Source organism: Epargyreus clarus, unplaced genomic scaffold (assembly GCF_041222505.1).
Source record: "Epargyreus clarus isolate Ecla_fem2 unplaced genomic scaffold, WU_Ecla_fem_2.2 ptg000027l, whole genome shotgun sequence".
Lineage (NCBI taxonomy): Eukaryota > Metazoa > Arthropoda > Insecta > Lepidoptera > Hesperiidae > Epargyreus > Epargyreus clarus.
This window is the reverse complement of record NW_027332234.1, coordinates 2,983,236-3,000,910: the sequence shown is the minus strand read 5'-3', so window position 1 is coordinate 3,000,910 and position 17,675 is coordinate 2,983,236. Positions and strand designations below refer to the sequence as shown.

At 36.7% G+C, this 17,675-nt stretch overlaps 1 protein-coding gene across 1 annotated transcript in view; it reads right to left on the bottom strand.

The window, feature by feature from the left end:
- Positions 1 to 17,675, bottom strand: part of Drgx (Dorsal root ganglia homeobox) — a 73,451-nt gene that overhangs the window by 11,985 nt on the left and 43,791 nt on the right. The window lies entirely within an intron of this gene.

Here is a 17,675-nt window from a genome sequence, read left to right as displayed (position 1 = left end):
AGTCATTTTTGTAAAAACATAAAAACCCATATTAAGGGTACAGATTGACATTACAAAGGTTATTTAGTTAGTTTCATTCAAGTCATCTGTGCTTATATGTATAATAGAAAAAAACAGTTAATAAGGAAGTTATAATAAAGTATACTTATAACTCAAAATGAGTATCAATGGTCTTATCAACAATAGGATCAATTTCTTATAAGATTGTTATAAGATTGTTTGAAGTTTGAAGTCCATCAAATCTCACTGAACCCGATCACAGGTGCGTTACCATTTCTAAAAGCCAAGTTGCTTGTCCTATATGTATGTAGCCGATGTCCACATGTTTCCACCGAAATGCAAAACTGCTTCATACTAGATTGTAGTGGTGTTACCTTTCCTGTCGAAACATACTGGCCTTCCAAATCAACCAATGTATCGTCGATTATAAATACAATGGACATATTTGCAAACAGTGATCTGTTGAGTCGATAGTCACATCACTAGTTGCCACGTCACACGTGTGTCCTCTAATTACGCGCTCAAATTGTATTAATTAGAGCGCGGCTCGGAAAGGGTTCTGAATTGAATGGCATTCCATGTACTCCTTACATGGGGGTTATTACCATATCAACTCGACACAATTATGACGAATTATGATCCGTTGCTTGTTGGTTTTAATTTAATAAGTGTCATTTGTATAAATTTGGCTTCAATGACACTTATTAGATGAGCTTTTGTTAAAGTTGGTGTATCGTTTTGAATACAATTTTAATTGAAAAATGTGGCTGTGATACTTATTTGACCGATGGCAAATGTTCGAAGAAAGTCAAAGTAACTGATGGCTAAGTTACAATACGTATGATTCGGCTATAGTCCTTAGAAGTGGTAACCGTTCTACATAGAGTTTGTAAAAAATGGTTGGGCAGACGGACTGCAATCAAGATTTCCTACTTCAATAATATACAAAAAAAAATCCGAAGTATACTGTATAGTTGCAGTAGCCTAACTTCTAACAGATCTTCTAAGAGTAGAGTCTATTTGTGGTAGACTCTATAAGACATATCATAATACAGATATCGGACTAAAAGTGTGACTTTCATTCATAATTTTGGAATTTACAATTAATATCATATAATTTAATGTCAATAAAACCTTATAAGTCAAATTTGTAAATCAGGAACAGCAAAAGAAACAAACACATACATATGAAGCAACCTTAAACCCACTATCATTGTGCCAACCAAAACAACTACGTACAAATATTATTTCCCTCAAGACAATTTCCATCCTCCTTCCCGGAATACATAAAATAACTAAACTGCATAACGGGGAAGATAAATGGCGAGGCGTATCTAGTAACATCAAAAAGGAGCTATTATGAAAAATCGTAACACGCTTACTGGCGGACTCTCTTGAATAATTCATGGAAGAAATTGCTCCTGCATCGTACCTGGGGCCTATTATTTATAAACGTGGGTAATATCGGTGGGGTGTGTTGCCACGCCCCCGATGCGATCTAGATACCGCTTAAAGGGGTTGTAAGATTAGGTAACCTAAATCTTCTTGTAATATTATCAAGTGTGTTGTTTCAGGATTGTGTTGAACTCAAAATTGTGGTGTGTAAGCTTTAGTGAGAATTATGATGTGATTATAGTTCTAATAAAGGTTTTTACTAAAAATATTGGTTGATTTTGTTTTATAAAAGTATTATCTATTTGTTAAAGAAGCAGTGCGGCTCTCACGTCAAAGGTTTGGGGATCAAACTCTAAGCACACATCACCGATTTTTTTAATTATGGTGACAGAAAGGACTCTTGACCAGCAGTGGTACAATGCATAATTCATTTGATAACGAATATGCTTATAATGACAACTGTGGTTTACAAATAACATTTTTTGTAGTAGTAATTTCTTATAGATACTTATTATTCAATAAAATAATAACGGAAGAGAAGTTGTTACAGTCCATTCACTGAAACGTAACCCAATTTGAATATCATGTCGAAGACCTCACAAAACTTTCGATAAATTAACCTTAATAACTTTCATCAAATCAGTTCGCAACTCCAACCCAGGGATCGAATATCAGAGATTCAAAAGACATTATCTCGAACAGGGCGGGAATTCGGCAAAGGCATAAGAAATCGAGTCACGATCCGTCGCGACAGTCACCTAACGACGTTACGACACAAATACTCTGATTGCTAACGACCGGGGGACGGGCACGACACGGGAAATCTTATTCCGTTTTTCCAACGTAGAATACTACGATTGGCTCTTTGTGGCGGAGCTTAGGCTGGTTTGTGTTTACAAATAATGTCAAAAGTAAATTTTATTGGTAATCAGTCGATTTCGTAAGTACTGTGTAGGTAAATTAACAATTGAATGAATAAAGATATGTAGAGACGTGTCTAAAAATTGCATAAAAATCCGATTTAATTTTTATGTAACAATTTTTATCTAAGAAATGTAAGTAAGGCAGATATTTTTCGTGCAAGTGAATGTTAGAAACAATTTAATAGATTTTTAGAAGATTTTCAGTGGAATAAAGTAACATAGGTTTCTCTGTATCCCGAAAATATTCGGAAATCCTATGAAAATATTAGAAAACTTTGTTTGCACGGGAGCAAAGCCGCATAATTCTATATGATAAAATGATTTGCAAAGTCGGTCACAGACCTCCGGTCAATGCACCCAGGTTGCTTGTTGATGCCATTTTTATTAAGAGGACGACTCAACTGTTAATAGTTTAATCAATCACAATCTTAGAAGGAAATTGAATAGCATTTTTGACTGTAGAAAAAATGACTACTGATATAAATTGTTCTAGTAAATGCCTAGAAGGTTAATGCTACGAGAGGTAGACGTATAAAGTAAATTTATCTAAAATGTGTTCAGAAATTATTTTATACAGTAAAATTATTCTCTACAGCTTAGTTGAAATATTATTATACTAATGAAGTCGGACTGCGAAAGCAGATCTACTCTAATGTGACTGTGAGACCGTTCGCTGCGGAGCGGCATCGTCCCGCTCACGGTAAGCAAAAACTCAATTATCATATTTTATACCTCATAATACTTACGAAAAAGATATTCAATTATATAATTTTCCCTCTGAAAAGGGATTCCCTTTTCATTTCTCATTTGGATTTTTCTCTTAAGCAATTACGAGCGCGCCTCGGGGAGCGCGAGATTGGATCCGCGAATACATTTGCACGTCCGACGCGAACGTTCTAATTTATCTTTTAACAAGGAGTGGAATGCTATGTTAACTTATGCACGGACCGCGTTGCCTCTGTTTTCGTTTAATAAAAGTGTATTCCGCGGATGATTTTATGAGTTTCGGCGAGTTACGGAATTGTTTGCGCGGAATAGAAATGAGCTCATTTTGCGCTGCCCGCCCGATGCGTTACGCGGATTATGAGTTTTCTTTATTTGCTATTTACATGCGAATAAAGCTTACGAATTAAACATGAGTTCTGTACTTATTAACGGGCGCGGGACGCCGGCGGCCGAGTCTGGAGCGATTTGCATGCCGATTCCCTTTGACAACCTCGTTCGTTTAATTCCGTCGCGATCGGCGACGTTATTATAATCGGGACAAACGAAGTTCTCGCTCGCAGCGATCCGAAGCGGTTCACTGGAATTCGATTCTGGAAACTGGTGGATCGGATTCCGGCGAAACTCGTGTAATCGCATCGCGCGGCCGGGAACACAAATTATTCGAACGCCGAAACTCGGTAACTTCGTCAACCCTATAAAGGAGGTACGGAACAAAGCGGAACCACAATTGCCGAGCCGATCCTCTACCTGAGTCGATGGAAGTTTTAAAAATGGCGGCTCTTTGAGAGCAAACTCGATAAGGCCGCGCCCGTGGGACGCGTAAATGCAATTTGGAAGGAATCGCTCGTGCCTTTGACGTCGTCCTCGCGAGCGTGTCTTCAACATTTGCTTGTTTGCTCCCACTCTTCTGCTTACCTAAATGTACGAGAAAAATCCAATATACGCTATGTACCTGTCTGCTTATATGTTGGTATTCAAAATCCAATTTGTATTTAGCTTTGAAGTGACTTAAATGTGTTATATTTGCTAACACTTCTAAAATCTTCAGTAGAACAACTCTTTTTCTATAAGTTCCAAATAGCATACAAGCAAGCAATCCACGAGTAAGTAACAACTGCTGGCTATGGAGATCTGTAACTAATTTCATACAGCACAAATTTTATCTGTATCCCGTCCATTCCTGAGGACTAACGTGGTCGCCTCATATGTAAGTCTGCCGGCATTCACACGCTTCCAACGAAACGCGAGAACGAACTTTCAAATGCAAAAACATAATCAATTGACATCTCTCATCATGTGATCTTTCATCACAATCAAAAATATATTTGCCCCAATTACAAAAGTTCATTGATCTCTTACTATTTTACAATGACTCAGTTACAAACTAAAAGTGCGTTATAATCCCGATATTGAATATCAGTATGCTAACTTCGCACAAGTTATAACACTTACAAACTACCGCCATCTATCAAAAGAATCAAAGTCGAATAACTAAGTTAGTTAATCGCGTCTGATCCAAATAAGAAATTAAAATTTAGCAAGTAATTCGTGTGGAATATCTCTATCATTCCCCACAATTTGCATCGCAATGCCGTCTTGTGGTGGCCATGATTGTTTTATATTTGTGGACAGCTTTATTTAAAAAGGTTATATTTTTTATGTTACTTAGTTGTATTTTTGCAAGTGATAAAATTATTCAAAAATAAATTATGTACATCACAATTGTATTAATAATGATAATCCATTGTTATCCCACAACTGGGCATGGGTCTCCTTTCTACATTGGGTTTACTTCAAGAGTCCACTAGCTTGCCGGTATAGCAATATTTATTAGTAAATAAAGTATCATAAATAAGCTCAATATGTGTTACAATACCATTCTTCATAAAATGTTTAAAATAAATTAACCTCATTCGTATTACATATCAATAAACTTGCACTAACTAAAATTAAAATTATACTTCAACTGTACATATAAATAATAAACCAAAATCCAATTCTAGTTCAATTTCCTTGTAACATTCAATTAAAAGTCCCAAGTCTCGCAACAACGTGGTGACCCTAGCGGGTGGCCACGCAAACTTCCCTCCACCACTCCCTTAGAATGATTTACCTAATAAAAATTATGCTGATCAACTTACAACTTTCGCCGTCTCCCCCGCACACAATTTGTACTGCCCGCCTTTCATTTACTCAATTGCAATATTCTACGTGATATTAAAATTATGTGTAATATCTTCAGAATAAGCTGTCATAATAACTATGTAGTTGACGACATTTTTTAAAAGATAATTGAAGGCTTAAGTTATCTTTTTTGTTTGTTTTAATTAATTTTTTTTTCACATGTAATGAAATTGTTATAAATAATTATAAGTAAAATCTCAACTGAAATTTCCTTTTAAATGTATTGTTTTCTTGTGCACATCATTTCGACTACATTAATTGTTTATAAAAGATAATCTTTTTAAAACAATGATATATTATACAATGTCATCATTAGCTTTATTCTTTAGGCTAGACCCACCTATCTACGATCTATTTTTACCACAGACAACAACAAAAGCATTGACTAACTAGACAATATCAAGAAACTACTTCTTCTACGCGCAAAAGTCATCAACGCCAGCAAATACTTATACAGCGCAAACCACCCCTAACTTAATCCCCTCGGAACCTCCAAAGCAAATTGGATTCTAACACCGAGTAGTTGAGACGCAAATTGCATCGCTGGTGTCGAAAGAGTTCCGGCGGACACGGACAACAAACGAACGTAACGTCGTTACGTCGTTACGTTCCGTTACTGTCGTTAGTTTCGTTAGCGCTCCGCTTTAACGAGGCCGGCCCAATCGAATGAAAAGTTAGGAATTAGCTGTTCTAGACTGTTTTTTGTGTGGACGTTCTAACCTTTGAGCGTTTGGTATAAAATAATTCTCAATAAATTGTGTTTGTAAGTTTGATTTGGTTATTAAACTTTTTGATGATTAATGCTCTTGAGATATTAAAAGTTACTGTTAAATAAAATGATTTTACCTACGTCGTTAATAAGATTATTTTTAAATGTTGGAACGAAAGATAAATTTATTTTCTAGATTTTTAGATCTCAATTTTAATAACATATATCTACGATATTAACCACATTAAGAGACACAATAAATCTATGTAATACTAGATATAGAGCACCTTTTCCTTCTATTTTATTTTTAGTTTGCACTGAAATTACTCAGACCCGGATTAATTAAGGTATTGTAAAAAAATATTTCATAAGTATCCTTTCATGGAGACGCCTTTAATGTTTCCGTACTTTTGTTACTACCTTTTTTTTTTTTGTCGAGGAGGAAACCTTCAAAAGGTACCCGACAACGTGGGAGCGACGCCGAGTTATGTGGGATTTTTACCGCACTAAAACCCCCCCGGTGGCCGTCCTCTGCGCTGCGTTGAAGGCTCCGGTATCTCCAAAGGAACGCAACCGGAGTCCTCTTAGCGCGTTGCCCTGTCGGGCTCCGCCCAGGTGAGCTTGACGCTCGCCACACCGTCTGGTGTATACGACGGTATGCGACCACACATATTCCACATTTAGTCGCCTCTTACGACAGGCAGGGGATACCGTAGCCCTATTCTAGTCCCGGAACTACAGGGATAACTTTTGTTACTACCTAATGATTTTTTTACAGATGAAAATGATTTCTAATCAGACTCAAAATAAACCCGTAGGCGTGTGAATGTAACGGGATAGAAATAACCCTTTAATGCGACGCTGCCCGCATGGGGCGGTCATCGAAGGGTTACCATAAAAAGGTCACGTTACCACTCAATCGCCGCCGATTTGTGTTCACTTGATTTATTTTTTATGGTCGTTTTAAATGCTTCTGTGCTATTGTATGCAGGCGTTGCTAATCTCTTTTATGGTATGTTTAGAGTGGTTAGGACGAGCGTTGATTTGTAGAATTGTGTCGAAATAATGAAAATATTATGAGACTAAAATTAGTTAATTTTTGGGAAACACATAAAACGTCGCATTGTTCTTCAGTAACAAAAAATGAGACCATAAAATATAGATATCTGTTGTATTTTCAGGCAAAATTCAACCTTAATATTACTCTTTAGTAACTGGCATAAATAAAATATTTAAATTTGTTTTTGTTATGATAGTAACTCTTTCTTTATCTCACCATTTTCACCATATTTAATGCGGATTGGGTCAGAATGGTGGCTTAAAAAGGTTTGTAGCCATGCAGATTCTTATTTACTCCCCAAAAAAGCCAAATACAAATGTTCCTCTTTCAAAATCTACACGAACAAAGTCGCAAGTACAGCTAGTATAACATAAAGGTGTGACCATACGGGAGGCACGCGCGCGCAGTGAGCGGTCGCATTAGTTCGCGACGCGCCACACAGCGGGGCGCGCTATTATAGCGCTATTGACCGCTACCACCTCGGACGATAACAAAAATATTTGGACAATAGAGCTCATTTTTATGAACGGTAAGCAAGAGACGAATGGAGCAATAATGGGACAATCATGAGTAAAGTGCAGATAAGGTGCCATCTAAAACAAGGTATAGGAGGTATTATAAATTTGAATATTCTTGCAAGCCTCTTAAAAGATTTAATATCTAAATACATTTGTATGTTAAAATGATATCATAATATCTTAGAGCCTGATTTTAAAAAGAAAACTAACTAATGTAATATTTTTCATATAGAATTACTTAAATTTAAAGTGTTAAATTAAAAGAAAGATTCCAAAAAGAGCTCTAATTGAAAACCAGCTATGCAAACGAAAGTCTTCAGTGTCGTTAAATATTACTTGAACTCGCCTATCTATTCCTAGTAAACTCAATACATAAATGACTCGACAATCGCCCAGGAAATCCAAGATCCAATTACGGTACATTTGGCATGAATACACGAGCGCAGCGCAGTCGCGTGTCGTTAGCGTTTTGTTTATCCAGCAGATTCGGCTCAATTTAGCGTTAAGTGATCGCCCATTGCGTAGAGGGCGACACTGTCCCCCGTTTCGCTTTCCGCTTTTTTAAGCGCGCTACGGGTAGCCGCGATTATTTACGGCTAGTGTGATCCCGCCCTATTGTCCGAGTTCAGTGGCGTTGATTGAAATCTCTTCAAATGGTTTTTGATACAGTCATTGATTTATTTTCGTTGATTAGTTGTGGGGTTATGGTTTTTATGATGTTTGGGTTATAATTATTTATTTACTTGTTAACAAACCATGTTTGGACGGCTTGGTGGTCTTTGCTTTAATAGAAGCAATAACTTAGTATGTAGCCCAACTGATTTTAAGAAGTCACTACCAGTATGGAAAGTAACCTATGCCAAGCATAACAGGGTGCCCGGCTGAAGTTGGTCGTTTTCATATTTTTTAATCCTTATCTACGTTTTATCACACCCTTTAAACTTTAGCATTACTTATTATACGGAAAAATAGTTGTGGCGATTCATGATGGTTACACCTTTACAGTTCCACTGCAGCATACGGGTCTCATTAAAATATAGGAACGATTTAGGTCAATTTCCTACGATTGCTTGTGGCTTACGGCTTTTAGACTATCTCCTTCCTTAAAACTGACAAATTCTGGAAGGAGACTTATGCCCAGTAGTTAAAATAGTTGGTGTTACACTACATTTTTTAATATTTTTTTAACAATACATTCTGTATTCAGTTACCGTCCCGATATTAACATTTCCGACTATTATATTACAATGATACATGTATGTAGTTGTATGTATGTGTATGTTACGTTACTCTGTGGCGGGATGCATGATCCAATTGGCGTCCGCTAAATTGATACTCTATTTGGCCCAATTAAGCATTAATTAATGCCACTAATGAACACCGAGCCGCTCTTATTATTGTGCGATGACATCTCCTCTGTAACCTCTTTGCGACTGGTATTGTTCGTTTGATTGTGTTGTTTCTTGACCTAACTAGTCATACGCGTATTAAATGCTGAATGAAATTCGCTCGGATTTCTTATTGTGTGACGATTTTCAAGGATATTAAAGACCGTGATGATACAGAAAAGTATTTTATGTATTTTTAGAGATGTGGTAGAGACAGTACAGTTCGACCGGGGAGCTACCACAGTCACACCTATTTCTGTCTAATAACAGCAGAGTTGAGCGCTGTTATGTTCTTGTTTTAAAGTGGTGAGGGCAGGGCCGGATTTAGAGGTCTAGAGGCCTTGGAGCAACGAAGGAGTGGAGGCCCCCTGGCCCCAAATTATTTTCCGAATAAAATGAACAATATTTTCAGTTGAGTTTTTCAATAAATATTTTATTGTGAACGCACGTAAATTCTTCTAGTATTCATGTTTGTACAAAGTACTGTACATAAAGGTAAAACAGTGAAAAAAAATATCAAAGGAAAAGATATTTATTTTACTAGTGTTTACTAGTCGGAATTAAAAAAAAATCCGAAGTCTCTATTGTGGGGGCCCCTCTTTTGTGGAGGCCCCGGGGCTGCCGCCCCGGTTGCCCTCCCTTAAATCCGGCCCTGGGTGAGGGATACCTACGGGCGTTTTACTTTAGTCCTCAGGTGTACGAACATATGAACCTTATGTTATCGGGGCTTGATTATATATGTAAGAGCAACAGTGGCAACTTATCATCAAATATGCTCGTTTGCTACTTCTATATTATAAATATGCATTATAACAATTCCAAATATGAATACAGTTCTACTTAAAACTAATCATAAACAAATTACAGTCCTTGAAGATGTCGAAATGCCTCATTGTTAGGTTTACTAAAAACTCTATAATAGGACAAAATTGATAGTTACATGCGCGAGAGTATGAACATCTTTGACACTCCAAGCATTAGGAAAATCACGAAAATGTGCTTTACAGCACGATAGAACAAAATTGGTTCATTGTTACTCCAAACGAATTAATGTAACAATTTCGCAGTAGTGCATCGAAGTGCGTATCAACTAAGTACTCCGTTTCATTAACGATATTAACGAGGACTAAATTGACTTAAATAGTCAACCAATTACTTTGTCGGGCGACTGCAAGTACTTCGGTAATTACATTTCGCGGTACTTATAAGTTTATACTTGGGATAGAAACTTGACAGTTTGTAAGGTTTAAAATATCAAAAAAACCTAAATAGAAACCGGCTTATGTCCATTATTAGTAATTAATCTTCCCATTTTTTTCCTATCTAAGATTTAAACATATCTGTCATGCCGATTTTTGCCTACCAAAGTGTAGGCAAAAATCGGATAGAATTATTATTAATGAATTGAAAATCATTTTCTTTTTCAAGCGAAATCTCCACTAAGTACGATCATTCTAATCTATTTAAAATATTATTCCTTATTTCTATAATTATTTACTTTGAGTTTTTACCTATCGGAACACATCAGGTTTGCTTGTAACTATTTTAGGTACATTGGAGAAGAAACAAAGAACGTTAACAAACGTGTTTCTGGTACAAGGGTCAAATAATATAAAGATTTTAAGATGAATCCCGATAGACGATTCTCTAGTACCTACATGTTCTTCTGGTATAAAGAAGAAACAGAAATACCACACGGCACACCATAAAGTCAAAATTTATTGAAACGCGCTTCCTTATTGGCAAATAACCTTATTGACGTCACATTTTTCATCTCAATACTATTTATGAGGTCAGCGACCTTAGTCCCTTAGCCCCAATAGTAATACATTTACAGCGACTAATTTAACGAGTATTATTTAAATTTCAACGGACGTCGCACGCGCAGACCCGCCAATCAATTACTGTACCAATTTGTGGACTAAATCGATGATGACGCCAAAGAGATGTGATAACTATTTTTGACTTCTTCAGGCGCGCCTCAAAAAGAGAAAATGTATTGGTAAACAACTTTTACACAATATTACAATAATAATAATAGCTACTATGACGTATTATTTGCGTAGTAGAATTAGCTCGTTAGTTAACTACAAGCAGGCCAAGCGGTAGACTTTTGGGTTGTAGTGGTAACTGCCGCTCATGGACACGTATAGACAGCAACGGACTTTTGGGATTTCTTTCTCGCCACTACTGGGAGAGCCGTGTAGCATCCAGGAGCTTGATCTAAAAGATTAGGAAAAGAGTGCCGATTCGTGCAACACAATTTTTGGTCACGATAACAACAAAGGTGGTAGACCTTTGCGGTTCGACTCCGGCGGCACCACCGCCACACCTATTTCTACCTAATAACAGCAGTGTTAGGCGCTGCTGTGTTCCGGTTTAAAGGGTGTGGTAAGGGAGACACACTTTTCGGAGGCGTTCCAGCTAAGTCCTCAGACGGCGCATCTGTGGCCGACCTTAGGTAGGAATATCTAATCCTATCTGGGGTTGATTACAAATGTCCATATGTCCATGGGTGGCAGTAGCCACTTACCATCAGGTGGACTGCATGCTCGTCTCTGCATGCTACTCTTATATTATAAAAAAAAAGTAAAGGCTGATGGCTTAAATTATCTTCTGAAACATACACAAACACTGTATGGAATTTAGCCACCAATGGTTACACATCCAACTGCCGGTCGCGCCAGACGTGGCAAAATTTTATAAAAAGTTAGGATCATTATAAACAGAACATTACCCAGACATCAATTACATCCGTATTACCCATAATCAAAATATTTAAATACAATCACATACTTCCTAAGTTATTTCTACTCCAATAATAAAGGCGTTGACATAATTACTCATACAAAACAATTGAGCAGAGCAATAATAGGCGCGTGAACGGAACGGAGCGAACAATGCGTTTCGCGACAACCCTTGCCCGCATGCCGGCTAATTGGCCGCGTTAATTTGACAAATAGATTTACATCGGCCCGCTTCACCCGCCACCAACCCGTTCGAACTGACACGCGTGTATGATACGTGAGCTACTTTGAAATTATAAGTTTTATTTTTAATTTCACAAATAGATTTACACCAACCCGTTCGCACTGCAGCACGCTTGTTTGATACGTGAGCTACTTTGAAAATGTAAGTTTTCTTTTTTTAATTTGACAAATAGATTTACATCGGCCCGCTTCACCCGCCACCAACCCGTTCGCACTGTGACACGCGTGTTTGATACGTGAGCTACTTTGAAATTATAAGTTTTATTTTTAATTTCACAAATAGATTTACACCAACCCGTTCGCACTGCAGCACGCTTGTTTGATACGTGAGCTACTTTGAAAATGTAAGGTTTTTATTAATTTGACAAATAAATCTACATCGGCCCGCTTCACCCGCCACCAACCCATTCGCACTACGTTGTATGTTCAATACGCGAGCTACTTTGCAAAATGTAAGGTTTTTATTAATTTGACAAATAGATCTACATCGGCCCGCTTCACCCGCCACCAACCCATTCGCACTACGTTGTATGTTCAATACGCGAGCTACTTTGCAAAATGTAAGGTTTTTATTAATTTGACAAATAGATCTACATCGGCCCGCTTCACCCGTCACCAACCCATTCGCACTACGTTACGCGTGTTCAATACGGGAGCTACTTTGAAAATGTAAGTTTTTCTTTAATTTGACAAATAGATTTATATCGACCCGCTTCACACGCCAACAACCCGTTCGCACTCCGACACGCGTTTGATATGTGAGCTACTTTGAAAATGTAAGGTTTTCTTTTTACTTTGACAAACTAATTTACAAATGAAGTAAGTTTTATGTAAACAACATTGAAAGTTCTTATTAAAGCCCTAATTAGGGTCGACCTATTGGTCGTAATAATGGAATAAATAAATTAACACGCCTTAATGGTATTTACTCGTATCATTCGAGGATTCCGCATCAAATACATATTAAACAAGCGTAATTTTATGAAAGAAAATAGTAACAATCGGATTATAGCAAGTTTGTTAGCATGACACTGACTTGTTTAGCTGTTTGTGCTGGTTTGGAAGACTAAAGGTCTAACGGGAACAGAAGTTTACATGTCAGAGTATTATGAACTACGTCCCTGAAGAAGTTAGTGTGTCACTTTGAACTATTTATCTGTTTGTATAAAACGCAGCTTAGATATTATGCTCCGCGTCAAACACTTAGTCCGTTCTGAAGTTGTTGCAAGCAGGTCTAGTCATACAATTTACTATGGCGACGCGATTCATTTCTATATTCAGAGCGGACTAGCAGTTTTACGTGGACTATACTTATGTATTGACGGATGTAGCAAATGAGCAGCATGCAATCCTTATTATACTAAATGATCAGATCTATATCATAGGGTTCGGCCACCAAGTCCAAATAAGATGGCAGACCTATTTAAAATTGTTTTTAATTGTGCATTGCCAAGTGGAGACTGCTCTATAATATTTCTAGAATTCCCATGATATTTCATTTCCCATTCAATAATCGATAGCCCTCGGAGACGCCACGAAATTTAAACCCCTAGGAGAACTCCTAATAGGACTATTTGAATTATATTTCAGCTACTGGGAAGTAACACTACAATACTGCTAGAAAATATATTTACGACAATAGTTGATGATACCCACTAAAACGACGGACTGGTCTTTCAGCTACCTACAAAGCTCTGAATAAAACCTAGAACACAGTGATAAAACGTAACATAAAGTTGTTAGGGCACGCAGAGCGATTGTTGGCGGGTTAAGTTCGTTAGCAGCCATTTGTCGACGGGCGCTCGCTAATTCCTCTGTACGACTTAATCCTATATCGAGTGGCAAATGGACAATTGTAAGCTTAAATTCGTTTTGGTGGCCTGTAAAATTGAATGTTACTTTGGTATTGGAAAGTAAAGAATTACTTACTGGATTCAATCATTGCGTTTAAATTGTAAGAATAGTTTGACATACTTTGCTCTATGACACGACGCTAGATGGCATTACTATTGGGACCCCATTGGAGAATTTACTAAAAGGAAATAGATGAAGGAAACTGCAATACCTAATGACTAGAAATGTAAGGTTTTTAATGAAAATATACCTAGTAGACACGTTTATATACTTTTGTCATCATCAACAACCCATTACTGTCCCACTGCTGGGCACGGGTCTTCTCTCAAAATGAGAAGGATTAGGCCATAGTCCACCGCGCTGGCCAAATGCGTATTGGTAGACTTCACATACCTTTGAGTTCTTTTTTTATATATAAATCTCAGGTATGCAGGTTTCCTCACGATGTTTTCCTTCACCGTTTAGCAAATTATAATTAACTTCTAATGTTTAGAACGTCATGTGATTTTCAGCAACTTTACCTTAATATGTTTATTATATAACACGGAAGTCTCAGCTACAAATACAGCAGCTAGTGGTAATTTCTAAATTTAAACAAACAGCACGAGCGGCCATTTCGCATAGCGTTCTCAACATGGCGGCGCATCCGGCCAGAGCGGAAGTGTGCTAATGCGATTTGCCGGCCCGAGCCCGGCTTATAGCGCCCGAGTTAGCCGAGATACTACGAGATTGTGTGGGAGCTATTTATGTGGTGTGTGATTTAAGAAACCTCTCGTATCTATAGATTAGGGGAATTTGAAAATATCTGGTTTGAACGCAACGCCGCATTCCGTTTGGTACATCAAGAAATCAAGGTATAAGATCTTGGTATATCAAGAAATTCACTTTGACTTGTTGACAATAAACATTTTCTCGATGATTTTATATAGAATCTAGTATTATTTTCTCGTTCAAGAGATAATACGCACCCGCTTATTATCTATCTATCTAAACAGATATGTTCTATAATGTATGTTAATAACACTGGCCTATAGTAGTGAATTGTACCTCCTAATTATTCCTTATACTTTGAGTCATACTTATCAGGATTATTATAATATCGACTACCATATTAAACGGTCGTTGAAAAATATTTTAATAATATACAAGACATAACGACACAAATACCTAATAGAAACATTATAAAATAAAGTTCAAAAACTATGAATTCGGCACATAAAAAAGTTATTACATACGATTAATTTGGTGAATTTTGATTAAACTGTTTAATAACACAGAAAGACGGACCCACCACGTTGACCATGGTAAGGCCTCGTCGAATTGAGGTGTCAATAACGTCGGACCGCGCGGTAGTTCAATTTAATTGGAGAGGTCGTACAAATTGATTTTAATGATTATTTACGCACATGATTTCCTGGTACTTATGTTTATGAATGCAACTAGATTTGATACGTTTATGTTCTTTGTTTTCCTTTTGCTTGAAAATCTGGTATTTTGATTGGGCTTTGTTCATTTCTTGTGAAATTTAAGATATATTTATTAATTTTGAGTTCTGATCGAGCAACGACATTGCCGCTTATAAGATTGAATATCCGTCGTCCAAGATCTGTTGCTACGCCTGAGAACTGACTTGGAATGCATAAAGTACCTATCTCTACCATGGCACACCTTTTAAACCAAAACACAGAATCGCTGGACTTATAAGTCACTCTAATCAGTCTATGTGATACTCCACATAATGGTGTATATAACACAGAAACGGGTCAGATAAAGAACTACCAGAGCTGTACCTCGAAGGGCTCTATCTCCTTTAATACATTTCTAGGTACTAATGAATGATGAATAAGCAAAACCATAATTACCTATTACAAAGACTTTTTTCTACAAAATAAAACGATTAAATCGTATCTACAATTTGTCTCTTTAAGACAAAAATCGCGTAGGTATACTTTTAATACAGATGTATAAGTAAGCGTAAAAGACATTATTTCAGTGTTTATTTCAATAAACTTTCCCAAATACCTAAACTAATTTAAACTTAGATAACTCAACACTAATTTCTAACTAATTTATGAATCCAGAATCGCAATAGAACTTGATTCTCGTAAAGTCCCAAAGTCGCTGTTCAAGACCGACTTAACCCGAGGTTATTATTGGTAATTAAACTCCCTCTTGATTCGATTAAATCAATCTTCGAAGAACTTAGCGATCAAGTAATTAGCTTGAGAAACAAATTTGTTTACGATTCCAAACAGTTATGTTTCTTTTGGGTTCGTTATATTTCTTATTGCGTTGAATTAGGATGAAAGGCAATATTGAATTAAAATTATCTTCTTTACACAATTTGGTTCGGAATTTTAATTAAATACTTTGTAGAATATATTTCATTAATGATATTAATTTAAATATTCGTGCAGATCATGATCATGGTCTGATCATGGTCAATATTCTGATCATGGGCGATAAGAATAACTTTTAAGGACATGAACAATATGTCCTAGGAATGTAGATTTCCTAGCGAGGTGTGTAGTATTTTTATAGCATGACTTCACAAATCAGAGGTGTAAAAGTTGAACTTGGAGTATATAACCATAAATTGGTATCGTAGGCGAAATTCATACTACTCTTTAACCCAATAAGTTTTTCTCAGAAGCAAATAAACATTCCAAATTTCTAAATTTGACTAACTAAAAATCAAAATATGAAGATCTTATAAACTATAGAGTAATTATTAAGAATACCAGCGTATCATATGGTAAATTTTTCAACACCCACTCAATTGTCTAGTACTTTTCTATTTGTAAATATAGACCTTATATTTACAGTAAGCAAGTAAATTTTGGAGTGGCCTCAAGCTAACATCTAGTAGAGCTTGTAGAGCCGCGTATTTATAAGCGTTGAGCGCAATATAATTACCGTTCATTAGACTAACGCTGCCCGGCGTAGCCTTAATTAAGTAATTGCTGCACAGTCAGCCTAGGGTTGCCACCCGTCTATGATGTACAGTAATGTATGAATATTTTAGTTAATTGTACTGTATGTCTTAGGAAAGATAGTATATTGCCATCTTTACTTCAGATGTTATGACTTCAGTGGTCTTCCCCTTATAAGCAATGGTACACAAAACAGGTGGACGAAAAAACAACAAGTACCTAACCCTATTTTACAAATGCAAGTTGGCGAAAGAGATCATCAGAAAAATATATGTACCTATGTATAATAGTACTATCTTGTTCTAAGCCCGATATTATAATAAATAATAATCAGTCTTCGCCAATGTTTGCCTACCACAGTTTGAAATTTAACAATTTCTTTAGGCAATAATTGTCAAATAATTTGGTTTTATTGGGATTGATTATAACACGTATTACTAAAAGTTGACGAAAAATAAATGTGCACTATTTTTTCCTAAAGTACAATATTATTGCAATGATTTTGTAAGAAATATATTTTTTCTTCAAAAAAAGGTGGCAACCCTAAATAAGCCACACACGTACTAAACCACTGTGTGATACACGCAATTCTAACCCTTATTCTCTAGCTACGAAGCCAGTAAATCGCCTCGACAAATTTTACGTTCTTCATAAACAGTTGGAAAATTCTGTACCATAATGGTCTTTGTAACCTACCGCTTGCTTTCCATAAAGATGTATGATTCATTTCGTTTACGAGTAAATTAATGGTCCTCGTCATAAGTTGTTGTATGAGATGTGTTTATTCTATAAAGGATTAACTACAGACATTAATGAGAGTAATAATCGTAAGACCTCTTATTGTTAATCTTATAGTTTATAGTATATTTGAAGGTGGTAGAACCCTTTGTGGTTCGACTCAGGCGGCACCACCGCCACACCTATCTCTACCTAATAACAGCGGTGTTAGGCGCTGCTGTGTTCCGGTTTGAATGGTGTGGTAAGGGAGACAGACT